The sequence below is a fragment of the Macaca thibetana genome, chromosome 19, assembly GCF_024542745.1.
Source record: "Macaca thibetana thibetana isolate TM-01 chromosome 19, ASM2454274v1, whole genome shotgun sequence".
In the NCBI taxonomy this organism is placed as follows: domain Eukaryota; kingdom Metazoa; phylum Chordata; class Mammalia; order Primates; family Cercopithecidae; genus Macaca; species Macaca thibetana.
The window spans coordinates 14,870,785-14,885,869 of NC_065596.1; the positions used below are offsets into that span (position 1 = coordinate 14,870,785).

At 41.4% G+C, this 15,085-nt stretch overlaps 1 protein-coding gene across 8 annotated transcripts in view; it reads right to left on the reverse strand.

The window, feature by feature from the left end:
* PIN1 (peptidylprolyl cis/trans isomerase, NIMA-interacting 1) overlaps positions 1-15,085 on the reverse strand; it is a 429,836-nt gene that overhangs the window by 353,162 nt on the left and 61,589 nt on the right. The window contains exon 1 of one of the 8 annotated variants that reach the window (XM_050770777.1): positions 9,967-9,971. The exons of 6 other annotated variants lie outside the window; for them this stretch is intronic. The gene's annotated coding sequence lies outside the window, so the exon portion shown is untranslated. Of the gene's footprint in view, positions 1-2,536; positions 2,560-9,966; positions 9,972-15,085 lie in introns of those variants that run through there. One more of the 8 variants, XM_050770773.1, reaches the window with a different exon arrangement.

The following is a 15,085-nucleotide window of genomic DNA, read 5'->3' on the forward strand; positions in this document are numbered from 1 at the left end:
TATTCTTTAAGGAGAACAAAGGGACAGGCTCTGGCTTGTTATCTGCAGCAGGAACTTGTCCTTGAGGCACAGATTGCTCATGCCATTGTTTGTGGTTTAGGAACACCTGGAGCGGCTTTGTGCCCTGGGTGAGCCAGGTGTTCCTTGCTCTCATTCCAGTGAACCAGCAACCTCCAGTGTGTGTGTCATAACCATCACGAGCATGTCACAGTGCTGCAGATATCTTGTTTACGATGTTTCTCATGGCCTGTTTATGGCCAGACTTGGGGCCTATTCCCAGCATGTCCCCCTTTTTGTTTTTCCAGGGCAATAAAAGCAAAGGCAGCTTTATCACAATGAGCTACTTCTTGCAGGAGTTGGGATCTGCATCTGCAGACTACACAAAGACCAACAACACAGATTAATAGCGCAACCATCATAGAAATCACAGAGCCTCCAAGTGTTTTTATCCATTTTGTAGGATTTATGGCTGCCAATCCATCTGCAGTTCCTTTAAGCACTCCAGTTCTTGGCATTAAGGTCAGGTGTGCCTGGGATGCTTGAAATATTTGTTCTCTTAATTTTGCAACATCCAAAGACAAGTTTGTAGAGTGTCCTTCCAGATGCTTTTTTTATTTCCCATTCATGCTCTGATTCATTATAAGGGTGAGGAGTGATACAAAAGTCAGAAGTATTACAGTCGCATTTCAGCTGCATTCTATAATCCAATCTCACAGCCATATTACAGTTGGTCTGAGACCATTGATTTGATTAACTATCTTTTGGTCTATTGTGAGAGTTCCACAGCAAAGTAGAATTCTTTTGCCATTTATTTACAAAATCTGCTGTCTGTACTGATGAATGTAGTGCAACTCCAGCTAACACATCAGTAGCTGTGACAGCGATCAGTCCCATAATAATAAAGATTAAAGTAGCAATGAAATACCGAGAGCCTCTCAGAATTTTCTGAAGAATTTCAGTAATAATATGTACAGAGGGAGAGGTTTCCCAAGGATGGGAAGGCTTCACCAGTAACCATACTCCTTCTCAAGCTCTCACTACTAGGATAGAATGATTAGTATTAAACAAGGAAGAGTTCACACAAGAGAACAATCTACCTTCCTGGCAAGTTACATGATAATTAGGGGTGTCAAACTTTAGATTGCCCATTACAAACAGGAAAGGAGGGCGAACACAACCTTGTATCCAAATTTTATTGTTTTCAACAAGTTCTAAAATGTAACTAGGATTATATTGTGATGGCATAGTATATTTTCCTTCCCAAATTTTGATCTTATCAAGAGCCATTAATAGTTTCCACAAATCCTTAAGTTTAGCTCTGACAGTGGCCCATATCATTTGAGGTTGAGGTGCCACTATACCGCCATGTTTCCAGATAATAGGAACTCTTGCCATACTTCTTATCATTTCTACCATCCAATTGTTTTGTTCAGACCAGCTGAACATAGTGTGGCTGCCGCACCCAGACTGAGAGGTGCAATTCATGCTAAACATCCCCTTGGGGGACCAATCAATAATGATTCCACAGGAATTGTGCAGCACCTCTGCCTGTCCTGCAATGCAGTCTTCCCAAATGAGTACCTTCATTTTTTTCTGACCAGGTCCAATCCTGTTTACAAATAGGTTTTTGAGGGCAGTATGTCTCAATTAGAGGAGCAGATTCATTATGGTAAATACTGAGACCAGAAAGCATGTGTAACTGTGCCATAGAGTGATTATGTCCAGGGATTATTGCCAGCCAAGTGTGATAGCGAGGGGGTAGACAACTAATGGCCTTTCCTGAACAGATGGGCAGATATTTAAATCCTAAAGAAATAATCATAGCAATTCCTTCCTCATGTGGGTGAGATGGGCCTCTATCTGTAGGACTGGGCATTCAAGAGCTATTATTAGTGTAAACTTTCACTGGGGGGTCCAGCTAAGTTACAGGCCATAGAAGTGGTGGAAAAGGTAAATATGCCCAGTGAGTATAATTGTTCTCTGTGTCAGCCCTTGCTGAAGGAATATTCATGTTAGTGGTGATCACCGCTATCATAAAATTACTCATTGTGACTGGTTGTCCTGCTTTCCTCAGATTTTCTTCCGCCATCTGTGACAGCTTCTTGATCTGTCCCCAGGTAGGTGGCTGCATTTGATGAGTGTTGCTCATGACAGGGTTCATCCTCAGCCTCAACTTGGACAACATTGCCATGGTGGGTCTTTGGGATCCTCCCAAAACCTCTTCCTGGGTATCTAAGATGGCTCCGAGTAGGGCTTTAGATGTCTTGATGGCACCCAAATTGGCTGTTGACTGGGTCTTGGAGAAACACAAGCATAATCTCTCACCCATGTTATTATTTTACCTGTTTCCCAACCTTTTGTTACCGGGTCTTTCCACTAAACTCATTGTTCCACTTCTGTGTTGGTAGAAGGGCTGAGGCAGGGCCTGCTTGTCTGACATAATGTAAAAGAGTCTTGGAACATGTCCTAGGTTGAGGGTCTAAAACCCCTCATGGCCTATAGAACACTAAGCTCTGTGCCTAAGGGTGGAAGGCTGCCCCACTACACTACAGTCTAAGCCCAGGGCATAAAACCCCATGTAGCTCATAAATCGATTGTACCTTGAGTTAGAAGAACCTATTCTCCATTATCTCAAGTAGCAGAGCATATGCTAAACCATCACAGCTACGCTTGATGCACCACTACCTTTCTACCCTGATGTCCTCATGTCCTCACCTGTCTACCCCCACGTCTGCACGTCCTCACCACCTGATTCTTTGTTTGATCACCAATAAATAATGTGGGCTCCCAGAGCTCAGGGCCTTCACAGCCTCCATACTAGTGTTGGGCCCCCTGGACCCACCCTATGCACTCTTAACTTGTCTCATTGACTCCACCAGACTTCATAGCCCCCACAGCCTGGTGTTGGGTCTCATCACCCCAACATAGTAGGGCTTTATATGTCTCGATGGCACCCAAATTGGCTGTTGATTCGATCCTTTAGGAACACAAGCATAACCTCTGCCCCATGTTATTACCTGTTTACCAACCTTTTGTTATGGGGTCTTTCCACCAAACCCATTGTTCCACTTCTGCCTTTGTAGCTGTCTTCTGTAAATGTTTTTCAGCTGCTGATAACAATCAGCCTTCAGGCAAGCTCAGAATATTTAAAGTTAATAATGCTAGATTTAGTTGCATGTGTGGAGTCCTATAGTCACTGTCTCCCCCTTTCTGTTTTTGCAACTGCTGTTTTAGGGAGAGATTCATTCTTTCCACTATGGCTTGTCCTTGAGAATTATATGGGATACCGGTAATGTGTTCAATATTCCATATAGAGAAAATTGTAGCTAGAGCTTGGCTAGTATAGCTTAGCGCATTCTTTTTTTTTTTTTTTGAGAGGGAGTCTCACTCTGTCGCTGAGGCTGGAGTGCAGTGGCACGATCTCTGCTCACTGCAAGCTCCTCCTCCCAGGCTCAGGCCATTCTCCTGCCTCAGCCTGCTGAGCAGCTGGGACTACAGGTGCCCGCCACCACAACTGGCTAATTTTTTGTATTTGTAGTAGAGACAGGGTTTCACTGTGTTAGCCAGGATGGTCTCGATCTGCTTACCTTGTGATCCGCCCGCCTTGGCCTCCCAAAGTGCTGGGATTACAGGTGTGAGCCACCGCGCCCAGCGGCATTATCTGTTTTAATAGAAGCTGGAATGCCCATCACCGCAAAACACTGCAAAAGGTGATGTTTAACACAGGCAGAAGACTCTCCTGATTGGCATATAGCCCAAAGTGAGAAAAGGTGTCCACACATACATGTACATAAGCTAGTCTCCCAAACAAAGGAACGTGTGTGACATCCATTTGCCAAAGAGAATTAGGTTCCAATCCTTGAGGATTAACTCCTGTAAAAGATGAGAAATGCACCATTTTGCAAGTTAGGCATCGCTGGATAATAGCTTTAGCTTCTTTCCAGGTAATGCTATATCTGCGTTTGAGACCAGAGACATTAACATGGGTTAAATTGTGAAAGTGTCTAGCATTAGATATTGCAGTAGCAACTAGGCAATCAACTATTTGATTCCCTGCAGTCAAAGGTCCTGGAAGAGGTATATGAGCCCTAATGTGAGTGATGTAAAAAGGGTGCATTCTGATCCTAACCACTGTTTGCAATTGGGGAAATAAAGTCATTAGTTGCTCATCTGTGTGGAATTGTAGCTGAGAATTTTTAACTGTGTAGAATGAACCACATATGAAGAATCAGAAGTCACATTAATAGGCATATTAAAAGCAGTCAATGCCTCAATTACAGCCTCAAGCTCTGCTTTTTGAGCTGAAGTATAGGGTGTCTGAAGAACTTTACCTTTCAATCCAGAATGAGAGGTTTTACTGTTACTATACCCATCTGTGAAGACATTCTCCGCACCTTCAATTGGTTTGAATTTAGTTATTTTAGGGAGAATCCAATTAGTTAATTTCAAAAATTGAAACAGTTTCATGTTAGGAAAATGGTTATTGAGAATACCCATAAAGTCAGCTAAATAGGTTTGACAAACAAGACTATTTATAAAAGCTTGCTGTATTTGTGTCTTTGTGAGAGGGACAATAATTTTTTCAGAATCATATCCATGTAATTTAACAATCTGAGTTCTCCCATTTCCTATCATAGTAGCAATTTGATCCAAATAAGGAGTCAAAGTCCGTAGATCAGTATGTGGAAGGAAAAGCCACTCTACAAGATCTTGCTCTTGAACAATAATACCAGTAAGTGAATGATTTGGAAAAATTAGCAAATCTAGAGTATTCTCTGGATCTATTCTATTTATTTGGGCCTTATGGACTTGCTTTTCACTTAGCTGCAGCTGTGCCTCAGCTTCTTTTGTTAATTGCTGAGGGCTTGTGACACTAGGATCTCCTCTAAGGATAGAAAACAGATTACTCATGGCATAAGTCAGAATGCCTAGAGCAGGCTGTGTCCAATTAATATACCCTAGTAATTTTTGAAAGTCTGATTCAATGTTTTCAGTTGATCCCTACATATGGCTACTTTCTGTGGCACTATTGTGGTGTTATCTACTAAGGTCCCCAAGTAGGAGTAAGGAGGAGTAGTCTGAATTTTGTCAGGAGCTATAATTAAACTGGCATGAGAAATTGAATTTTGCAAATGATCATAACATTAGAGTAATATTTCTGGAGTGGGGGAAGCACAAAGAATATAATCCACATAATGAATAATGTAACACTGTGAAAATCTTTATGAGTAGGTTCAATTGCTTGCCCTATGTAAGTCTGGCAAATTGTTGGACTGTTTAACATGCCTTGTGGCAACACTTTCCAATTAAAATGCTTAGCAGGCTGCAGGCTGTTTACCGCAGGAATTGTAAATACAAACCGTTCACAGTCCTGATGAGCTAAACGGATAGTAAAGAAACAAGTCTTTGAAATCTTTGAGTATTAAAGGCCAATTTTTTTTGGAATCAGCAGGAGAAGGCAGTCCTGGCTGTAATGCCCCCATAGGTTATATAACTGAATTAATTGCCCTTAAGTCAGTTAACATTCTCCATTTACCTGGTTGTGTCTTAATTACGAAAACTGGGGAATTCCAAGGGGAGAGGATTTGAGCTATATGTCCCTTTTGAAGCTGTTCTTTGACTAGTTCATTTAAAACCTCCAGTTTCTCTTTACTCAGCGGCCACTATTCTATCCATATTGGCTTGTCTGTCAGCCATTTTAACGGGATGGGCTCTGGAGGCTTAACAATGGCCGCCATCAAAAATGGTATCCTAAGCCTTGGCGGGAACTTTGTCTTTCTGCTTGAAGAGTTTCCTTCAAATCTTCCATAGTTTTTCCTAGTCCCATACCAGGAACATAGCCCATTTCATGTATCATATGTTGACTTTGAGGGCTGTATAATTGCTCAGGAATTAGAACTTGTGCTTCCCAATGTTGTAATAAATTTATAGGGGGAGAGCCTGCATAAATTTATAGGTATAGAAGTTATAATTGGTTGAATAGTCCCAGGTTGTCCATCGGGCCCTTCACAATGCAAAATATAAGTATTCTGATATACTTCAGGGGCTTTATCAACTCCAACTATGTTAAATTGAGCAGGTTGAATTGGCCATGTGGACAGCCAGTGTAGAGAAATGATTGAAATGTCTGCTCCTGTATCTACCAAACCTGTAAATTTATTTCCTTGAATAGTTATTTCACAGGTAGGATAGTTATCAGTAATTTGATTTACCCAGTAGGCGGCTCTCCCTTGTTTATTTGTACTGCCAAATACCCTTGTTCTTTTAGTTTCACTTTTTCCTAGTCCCCCATATGGTAAAATCAGAAGCTGCACTATATGCTGTCCCAGCTCTGCCTTTTAAGGAACGGAGGTAGATATAACGATTTGAATTTCCCCATTACAATCCGAATCAATTACTCCTGTATGAACCTGCACTCCTTTTAAACTAGATCTTCCCAGAAGTAGTCCTATCGTTCCTGCTGGCAGAGGTCTGCAGACTCCTGTTGGTACTTTCTGTGTCGGCTTTCCAGGCCATAGACTCATAGCCCTGGTGAAACACAGATCTACTGTGGCACTACCAGCTGTGGCGGGGGACAAGCATTGTACAGGAGTGAAGGAGTGACCTGAGCCAGGAATGCCCTGGTTTGACATGTGGCCTGGGACGGGCCCCTCATGGCATTTCTCGAAATCGGGTTTCCGTCCTTATCAAATTTAGAATGACACTGATTGGCCAAAGGCTTTCCTTTTTACACTTCAGGTGTAGACCTGGTTCAGCAGTTTTCTTTTTTCCATCAAAGGGGGGTTGGACCCTCTGATTTTTTTCTACATTCTCTCTTTGTATGCCCATGTTTCCCACAGTAGAAACAAGCTCCAGGAAATGGAACATTTCCTTTACCCACTCTCAGCCCTGCCATGGCTTGCACTAACAGAGTAGCTTTATGCAGATTACCTCCAATACTGTCACAGGCCTTGATATAATTAACTAAATGTGCTTTCCCTCTAATAGGTCACACAACAGCCTGGCACTCAGGATTAGCATTGTCAAAAGCTAATAACAGCAACACTATATCCTGAGCAGTCGAATCTTCAATCACCTTTTTAAGAGACTCCTGTAACTGAGCTATAAAATCTGCATAAGGTTATTTTGGCCCCTGCTTAACAGCACTAAAAGAAGGGTATTGTTCTCCACCTGAAGATTTTTTTTTTCCCAAGCTCTAATGCACACTCCTGTAAGCTGATCTATAGCATCATCCTGCATGATTACTTGTGCATCTAATGCAGCCCAGCCACTGACTCCCAAAAGTTAGTCTGTAGTTATATTAATTGGAGGTTGAACTTGTGCATTGCAGGCAGCTTGAGTAGAAGCTTCATCTTCATCTTCCACCAGGTCTTAAACTGTAACAATTGAGCAGAAGCCAGACAGGCTTGAGTAAGAGCGTCCCAATCAATGGGAATCATCTGACTGGAGGTAGCAACATTCTTTAACAGACCCATCATGAAAGGAGAACCTGGTCCATACTGATTGATAGCCTGTTTAAACTCTTTCAGTAATTTAAAGGGAAAAGGCTCAAATGTAGCCCTAACATTCCCCTGTTGACCTGGGGGGTGTATCCTAACAGGGATCTCCAAGCCTCTAAATCACCTTCTCTTCTAGCTTGCTGAATTCCTGCCTGAATAGAACTGAGGGCAGTCACTTGGGGCGCTGCTCGAACAGTTCCTGGGGAGACTATTTTTTGCTCAGTGTCCTCCAGAAAAGAAATATCCAGAGGGTCAGGCCATTCTTTATCTTCAAGGTATTGAGGGGGTGCCAAGGAGCAGGGACAAGCTTCCCCTTCTTGGGTTTCTTTAAGCGGTTGACAAATCTGTTCTTTTATCTCTTCTGCAACATTATCACACTCCCCCTCTTCTTTGTCTCCTTCCTCCTCCTCCTCCGTGTGAAAAGGTTCCAAGGTGGAATGAATCAGAGACCACACTGACCAGACAGTTATAGGAATATCCTCAGCACCATCTTTATATGCCTTTTTCAGTGCGCTGCCTACCTTCTCGCAGACCTCTACATCCATAGTTCCTCGGTTCGGAAACCAGAGGCAATATTTCTCTACCGCACTAAAAAGCTGCATAAGTCGGCTAGTGCTAACTTTCACTCCTCCTTTTCTGAGGAGCTGCCAAAGCAGACTCAAATAAGCCTCGTGCCTACTCGACCCTTGTCCCATTGTTACCCTGATGCTTCCGAGCTCCCCTTCTTACTCACCACGGGGATTGCTTAAGAGTACTCGGGTGTCCTCCAGCATAGTTCCACGTTCTCCAACCATCGCTCTTCAACCCGGATTCGAGCCCCATGTTTGGGCGCCACTTGCTGAGACCAGCTCGGTCATGGAGACCCCAACCCAGCGGCGCTAGAGGAATAAAGACACAGACACAGAAACAGAGTGCAAAGTAGGATCGGGGGGCTAACAGCCTTCAGAGCTGAGAGCCTCAAACAGAGTTTGACCCACCTATTTACTGACAGTAAGCTCGTGAAAAACATTGTTTCTGCAGTTTATAGATTAACTGAGCAGATTCTTTATGGAGAACAAAGGGACAGGCTCTTGCTTGTTATCTGCAGCAGGAACATGTCCTTAAGGCACAGATTGTTCATGGCATTGTTTGTGGTTTAGGAATGCCTTCAGCAGTTTTCTGCCCTGGGTGGGCCAGGTTTTCCTTGCCTTCATTCCAGTGAACCAGCAACCTCCAGTGTATGCATCATAGCCACCACGAGCATGTCACAGTGCTGCAGAGATCTTGTTTATGGCCAGTTTCTCATGGCATGTTTATGGCCAGGCTTGGGGCCTGTTCCAAGCGATATTCTTTTCTTAGTCTATCATTGCCTGTTTTTTGTATGAAGGTTGGTGTATTTTCTCCTTTCCTTAGGCATACGGTACTTTCTTATTACAAGCATTATCAGTCACAATTCACTGGCAGAATCAGCTGAATCTGGATTACTTGTTGCCATTGTTATGGGATTTTATTTTCATGTTTTGGAATGAATTCAAAGCATGGACTCAATTATTTTTATATTTTGTAGGCACTAGTAAGGTTTGCAATTTCATCTTTTTAAAATTTTTATTTATTCTTTCCCAATTTCATCTTAAGTGTGTTTTGGCAAGAGTTATTTTTATAGGCAGTTTTGTATTTTAAAATTTATACTCAACGTTTATAGTATTTTCTGATATTTTAAGTATTTGTGGCTTTTGCTGTTACATACCTTTTGCATACACTTTTCATTCCTGATATCATTTCCTTGTGCCTTTTCTCCTTTATGAAAAACATTAATATTGCTGGAATTTGCTTAGTTTTGTTAATTCCTTTCAAAATAAATGGGTTTGATTAGTATATTTTTGGTTTGATTTCTGTAGTAAAGTTGTGCTGACATAACAAATTATCATAGGATGACTTAAGCAACAGGAAATTAATTTCCTCAGTGTTATGGAGGCTGTAAATGTTTTCAGGGTGCCAGCATGGTTAGTTTTTGGTGAGGGCATCTTCTTGGCCTGTAGAGTGTTGCTTTCTCATTATTTCTCATTCTGCTGGCTCTCCTTTGGCTGACAGAGCAAACTCTCTCATGTCTCTTCTTTATAAGGTACTAATACTATCATGAGAGCCCCATCCTCATGATCTCATCCAACCCTAATTACCTCTAGAAGCCCCCATATGCAAATATAAACACCTTAGGAGTTGGGATTCAAAGACATGAACATTGTGGTGGAAGGAGGGTATACACAGTTCAGTCTGTAGTGTTCTATTTTGTTGGTTTCTATTTTTAATTTTTCCTTCCATTGTAGTACATTATTTTTTCTGACCTTTAGGTTCACGGCATACACGTGCATGTTTGTAACATGGGTAAATTGTGTGTTGCTGGGGTTTGTGATATGAATGATCTGTCACCCAAGTGGTAAGCATAGTATCCCATAGGTAGTTTTTCAACCCTCTCCTCCTCCCCCAGTCTCCCCCCTACCACCCCCAGTAGTCTCCAGTGTCTGTTGTTCCCATATTTGTATCTATGAGTACTTGCTTAACTCTCAGTTACAAATGAGAACATGTAGTATTTAGTTTTCTGTTCCTGTGTTAATCTGTTTAGGATGATGGCCTCCAACTTAATCCATGTTGCTGCAGCAGATATGATCTTGTTCTTTTTTATGGCTGCATAGTATTCCATGGTGTATATGTACTATGTTTTCTTTATCCATTCCACTGTTGATTGACATCTAGGTTGATTCCATGTCTTTGCTATTGTGAATATTGCTGTGATTAATATATGAGTGTATGTGTCTATTTGATAGAAAAATCTATTTTCTTTTGGGTATATACCCAGTAATGGGATTGCTGGTTAGAGTGGCTTTGTTATAAGTTCTTTTGAGAAGTCTCCACACTACTTTCCACAGTACATTTCAACCAACAGTGTATAAATGTTCCCTTTTCTCTGCATCCTCGCCAACATGTTTTTTGACTTTTAAATAGTAGCCGTTATGACTGGTGTGAGATGGTATCTCATTGTGGTTTTGATTTGCATTTCTTTAATGATTAGTAATGAGCATTTTTTCCTATGTTTATTTTTTCCTATGTTTATTCCTATGTCTTCTTTTGGAATGTGTTTCAGCATGTGGTGTGGGATAGTGGATACAGTATCTTTTCCCTCCAGAAAACATGGCTAGTTATTGTAGTACTACATATTGATAAACTGTCCTTGACTTACTGATTTGAAATTCCATGTCTATTAAACTATAAATTCCTATGTATACCTGTATCTGATTCTAGACTCTATGCCAGTAATACATTTATTTATGCCAAGATCAAAATCATAATATTTTCATTGCTTGTGGTCTCCTTAAGGGAATTTTTTTTTTTTTTTGAGACAGAGTCTTGCTCTGTCACCCAGGCTGGAGTTCAGTGGTGCCATCTCGGCTCACTGCAAGCTCTGCTACCTGGGTTCACACCATTCTTCTGCCTCAGCCTCCCAAGTAGCTGGGACTACAGGTGCCTGCCACCATGCCCGGCTAATTTTTTTGTATTTTTACTAGAGACGGGGTTTCACTGTGTTAGCCAGGATGATCTCGATCTCCTGACCTTGTGATCCGCCCGCTTTGGCCTCCCAAAGTGCTGGGATTACATGCGTGAGCCACTGCGCCTGGCCTCCTTAAGGGACTTAAATTTTTTTTTTTTTTTTGAGAGAGAGAGTCTCGCCCTGTTGCCCAGGGTGGAATGCAGTGGCATGATCTCAGCTCACTGCAGCCTCCACCTCCTGGGTTCATGCAGTTCTCCTGCCTCAGCTTCCCAAGTAGCTGGGATTACAGGCATGTGCCACCACACCTGGCTAATTTTTTGTATTTTTAGTAGAGACGGGGTTTCACCGTGTTAGCCAGGATGGTCTTGATCTCCTGACCTTGTGATCCACCTGCCTCGGCCTCCCAAAGTGATGGGATTACAGGCGTGAGCCACACACCCGGCCGGGACTTATATCTTAATGAAGAGAAAACAAGAGAAAAGGATAGGGGTTGAGATACTGAAACATTAATTTTAGGTAAGGGGAGTTGGTCCTCCAAATATACAGTAATTTCAGCCAGGTGGACATGAAAATAAATATCTCAGGCCGGGCATGGTGGCTCATACCTATAATCTCAGCACATTGGGAGTCTGAGGCAAGCAGATCACTTTGAGTTTAGGAGTTCGAGACCAGCCTGGGCAACATGGTGAAAGCCTGTCTCCACTAAAAATAGAAAAATTAGCCCTGCATAGTGATGCACGCCTGTAATTCCAGTTACTTGGGAGGCTGAGGCACAATAATCACTTGAACCCAGGAGGCAGAGGTTGCATTGAGCTGAAATTGCACCACTCCAGCTTTGGTGATGGAGTGAGACTCTGTCTCAAAAAAAAGAAAAAGAAAACAAAAGAAATATCTCAGAGCATTTCACAGAGGTCAACACATTTGAAGAGGTGAGGCAACTTTTAAAGCTGTACTGGTCATAGAGCAAAGTGAACATGGAGTCAGACTGCTAGAGTACACATCTTGGTTCTGCCTCTTGCTATGTAATTTTGTAGAAGTTAAATTTTGTAGAAGTTAAATTGCCTCTCTTGCCTCTGTGTGAACTGGATGAATTTTATAATAAGCTGCCTGATTTGGTATTGTAAGAGTCAAGTAAGTGAATACATCCACTCAAATATGGTAAGACAAGATTTAGTGGTACTTAGTAAGATTAAATTAGTCCTGGGTAATGATATTTTAAAGAAAACACATTTGTATGCAAATCTTCTAAATAAAATTTCTAGCAAAATTAATCCAGTTATGACTTTAGGATTGCAAGAATGGCTTATTATCAGGACTGTTTTCAACACAATTAATTACTACAATTGAGAGAGAGGAAAGTATTGTGAAGAAAGATGAAAAATTCCACATCCATTTGGAATTTAAAAAGTAAGTGAGCAAGGAAAAGAAAATGAATCCAGTGTGGAATAGAGAAGTTTATCTACTGATGTGATTTTTTAAGTAGGAAATCCTGAGGAATCCACTAAACTATTAAAACTGATAAACAAGTTCAACAAGGTTACAGGTAACAAGATCAACATAGAAAACTCAGTTGTATTTATGTATACTATCATGGCACAAGCCAAAAATGAAATTCAGAAAACAATTCTGGCTGGGCGTAGTGGCTCACGCCTGTAATCCCAGCACTTTGGGAGGATGAGGCAGGTGGATTGCCTGAGGTCAGGAGCTTGAGACCAGCCTGGCCAACATGGTGAAACCCCGTCTCTATTAAAAATACAAAAAAAAAAAAAAATTAGCTGGGCGTGGTGGCGCGTGCTTGTAGTCCCAGCTACTCAGGAGGCTGAGGCAGGAGAGTCGCTTGAACCCAGGAGGTGGAGGTTGCAGTGAGCTGAGATGGCACCATAGAACTCCAGCCTGGGCAACAAGAGCGAAACTTCAACTCCAAAAAAAAAAAAAAAAAAAAAAAGGCAAAGAAAAGAATTCCATTTATTGTAGTATTAAAATAATAAAATACTTGGGAATAAATTTGATAAAAGATGTGCGAGACTTACATACTGAATACTACAAAATGTTGATAAAGAAGACCAAAAGTAATGGAAAGTCACCCATGTTCATGGATTAGAATACTTACTATTATTTTTGAGACGGAGTCTTGCTCTGTTCCCCAAACTGGAATACACTGGTACAATCTCAGCTCACTGCAACCTCTGCCTCTGGGTTCAAGCAATTCTCCTGCCTTAGTCTTCCGAGAAGCTGGGATTACAGGCATGTGCCACCATGCCCGACTAATTTTTGTGTTTTTATTAGATATGGGGTTTCACCATGTTGGCCAGGCTGGTCTTGAACTCCTGACCTCAAGTGATCTGCCCACCTTGGCCTCTCAAAGTGCTGGGATTATAGGCGTGAGCCACCACACCTGACCAAGAATACTTAATATTATTTTTAAGATGGCAGTACTCTCTAAGTTGGTCTATAGATTAAACATAATCCCTATCAAAATTCCAGATGGTGACAGAGTCTTTGGTTTACTCAACTATAGTCAAGTTCCTTAACCTTTTCTTAGGCCCATGTGTACACTTTTGTAAACTGAGTTTTAGCAAGAACCCTGCTAAGTCAGTACAGCAAGAACCTACCACCCTCAGTATCAGATCACCCTTGATAGCTGATCAGGTTACTGGTTCTCTACTATCTACCAATTACAGGCCAAGTGATCAGACATCATGTTAGGTCAGTTTATCCAGCATCCTCCATACCCCTGCTATTCCTCTTAGCAATTTTCCATTCACTGACCTTTACTCTTTAACTTGGCTATAAATTCCGATTTGCTCATGCTATAGTATTCAGAGTTAGCCTACTCTATCACCTCCACTGCAAAATCCTACTGCAGTGGTCCCTATACCTAACGATTTGCTCATGCTATAGTATTCAGAGTTAGCCTACTCTATCACCTCCACTGCAAAATCCTACTGCAGTGGTCCCTATACCTAACGTGATGGTACTGAGTAAAGTCTGCCTTACTATGCTTTAAGAAGTTCCATTTATTATTATTTTTTAAATTTAGCACTGGCTTCATAGCAGAAATTGACAGGCTCATCATAAAGTTTATATAGAAATGAAAAGAACACCAAATAGGCAAAACAGCCTTGAAAAAGAGGAACACAGTTGAAGGAGTCACACTTTTGGATTTCAAAAAGTGCTACAAAATTGTAGTAATCAAAACAACGTGGCACTGGCTTAAGGATAAACATACAGATTAATGGAATAGAATGGAGAGTCCAGAAGTAAGCCCTCACATACATGGTCAGTGGATCTACAAGGCTGCCAGGGTAATTCAATGAAGAATGAAAAGAATGTTTTCAACAAATGGTTCTGGGAAAAACTGACACCATACTGCAAAAGAATGCATTTGGGCTTTTACTTTACATACATACAAAAGTTAATGAATACCACATTGGGGATTAAGTTAAAAAAATTAAAATATTTAAAAAACCCACAAAAGTTAGCTGACAATGGATCAAAGACCTAAACATGTAAGACCTACAATAATTCCCAGAAGTATAGGGAGAAAGTGTCATGATACTGGATTTAGTAATGTTTTCTTAGGTGCAGTATCAAAAACATTGTGAACAAAAAATTTTCAACATTAAACTCATATTTCAGAAGACACATCAATATTATGTATTTTAGTATTCTAAAATATTCCATCAAGAAAGAGAAGGAAAACCCATTGAGAGAAAGTATTTGTAAATCATACATATGATAAGGACCTCTCTTCAGAATATATAAAGAACTCTTGCAACTCAATGAAAATTTTTTTTTAAGATGGAGTTTTGCTCTTGTTGCCCAAGCTGGATTGCATTGGCACCATCCCAGCTCACCGCAACCTCCGCCTCCTGGGTTCAAGCGATTCTCTTGCCTTGGCCTCCCGAATAGCTGAAATTACAGGCATGTGCCACCATGCCTGGCTAATTTTTGTATTTTTAGTAGCGTCAGGGTTTCTCCATGTTGGTCAGGCTGGTCTCGAACTCCCAGCCTCAGGTGATTTGCCTGCCTCGGCCTCCCAAAGTGCTGGGATTACAGACAT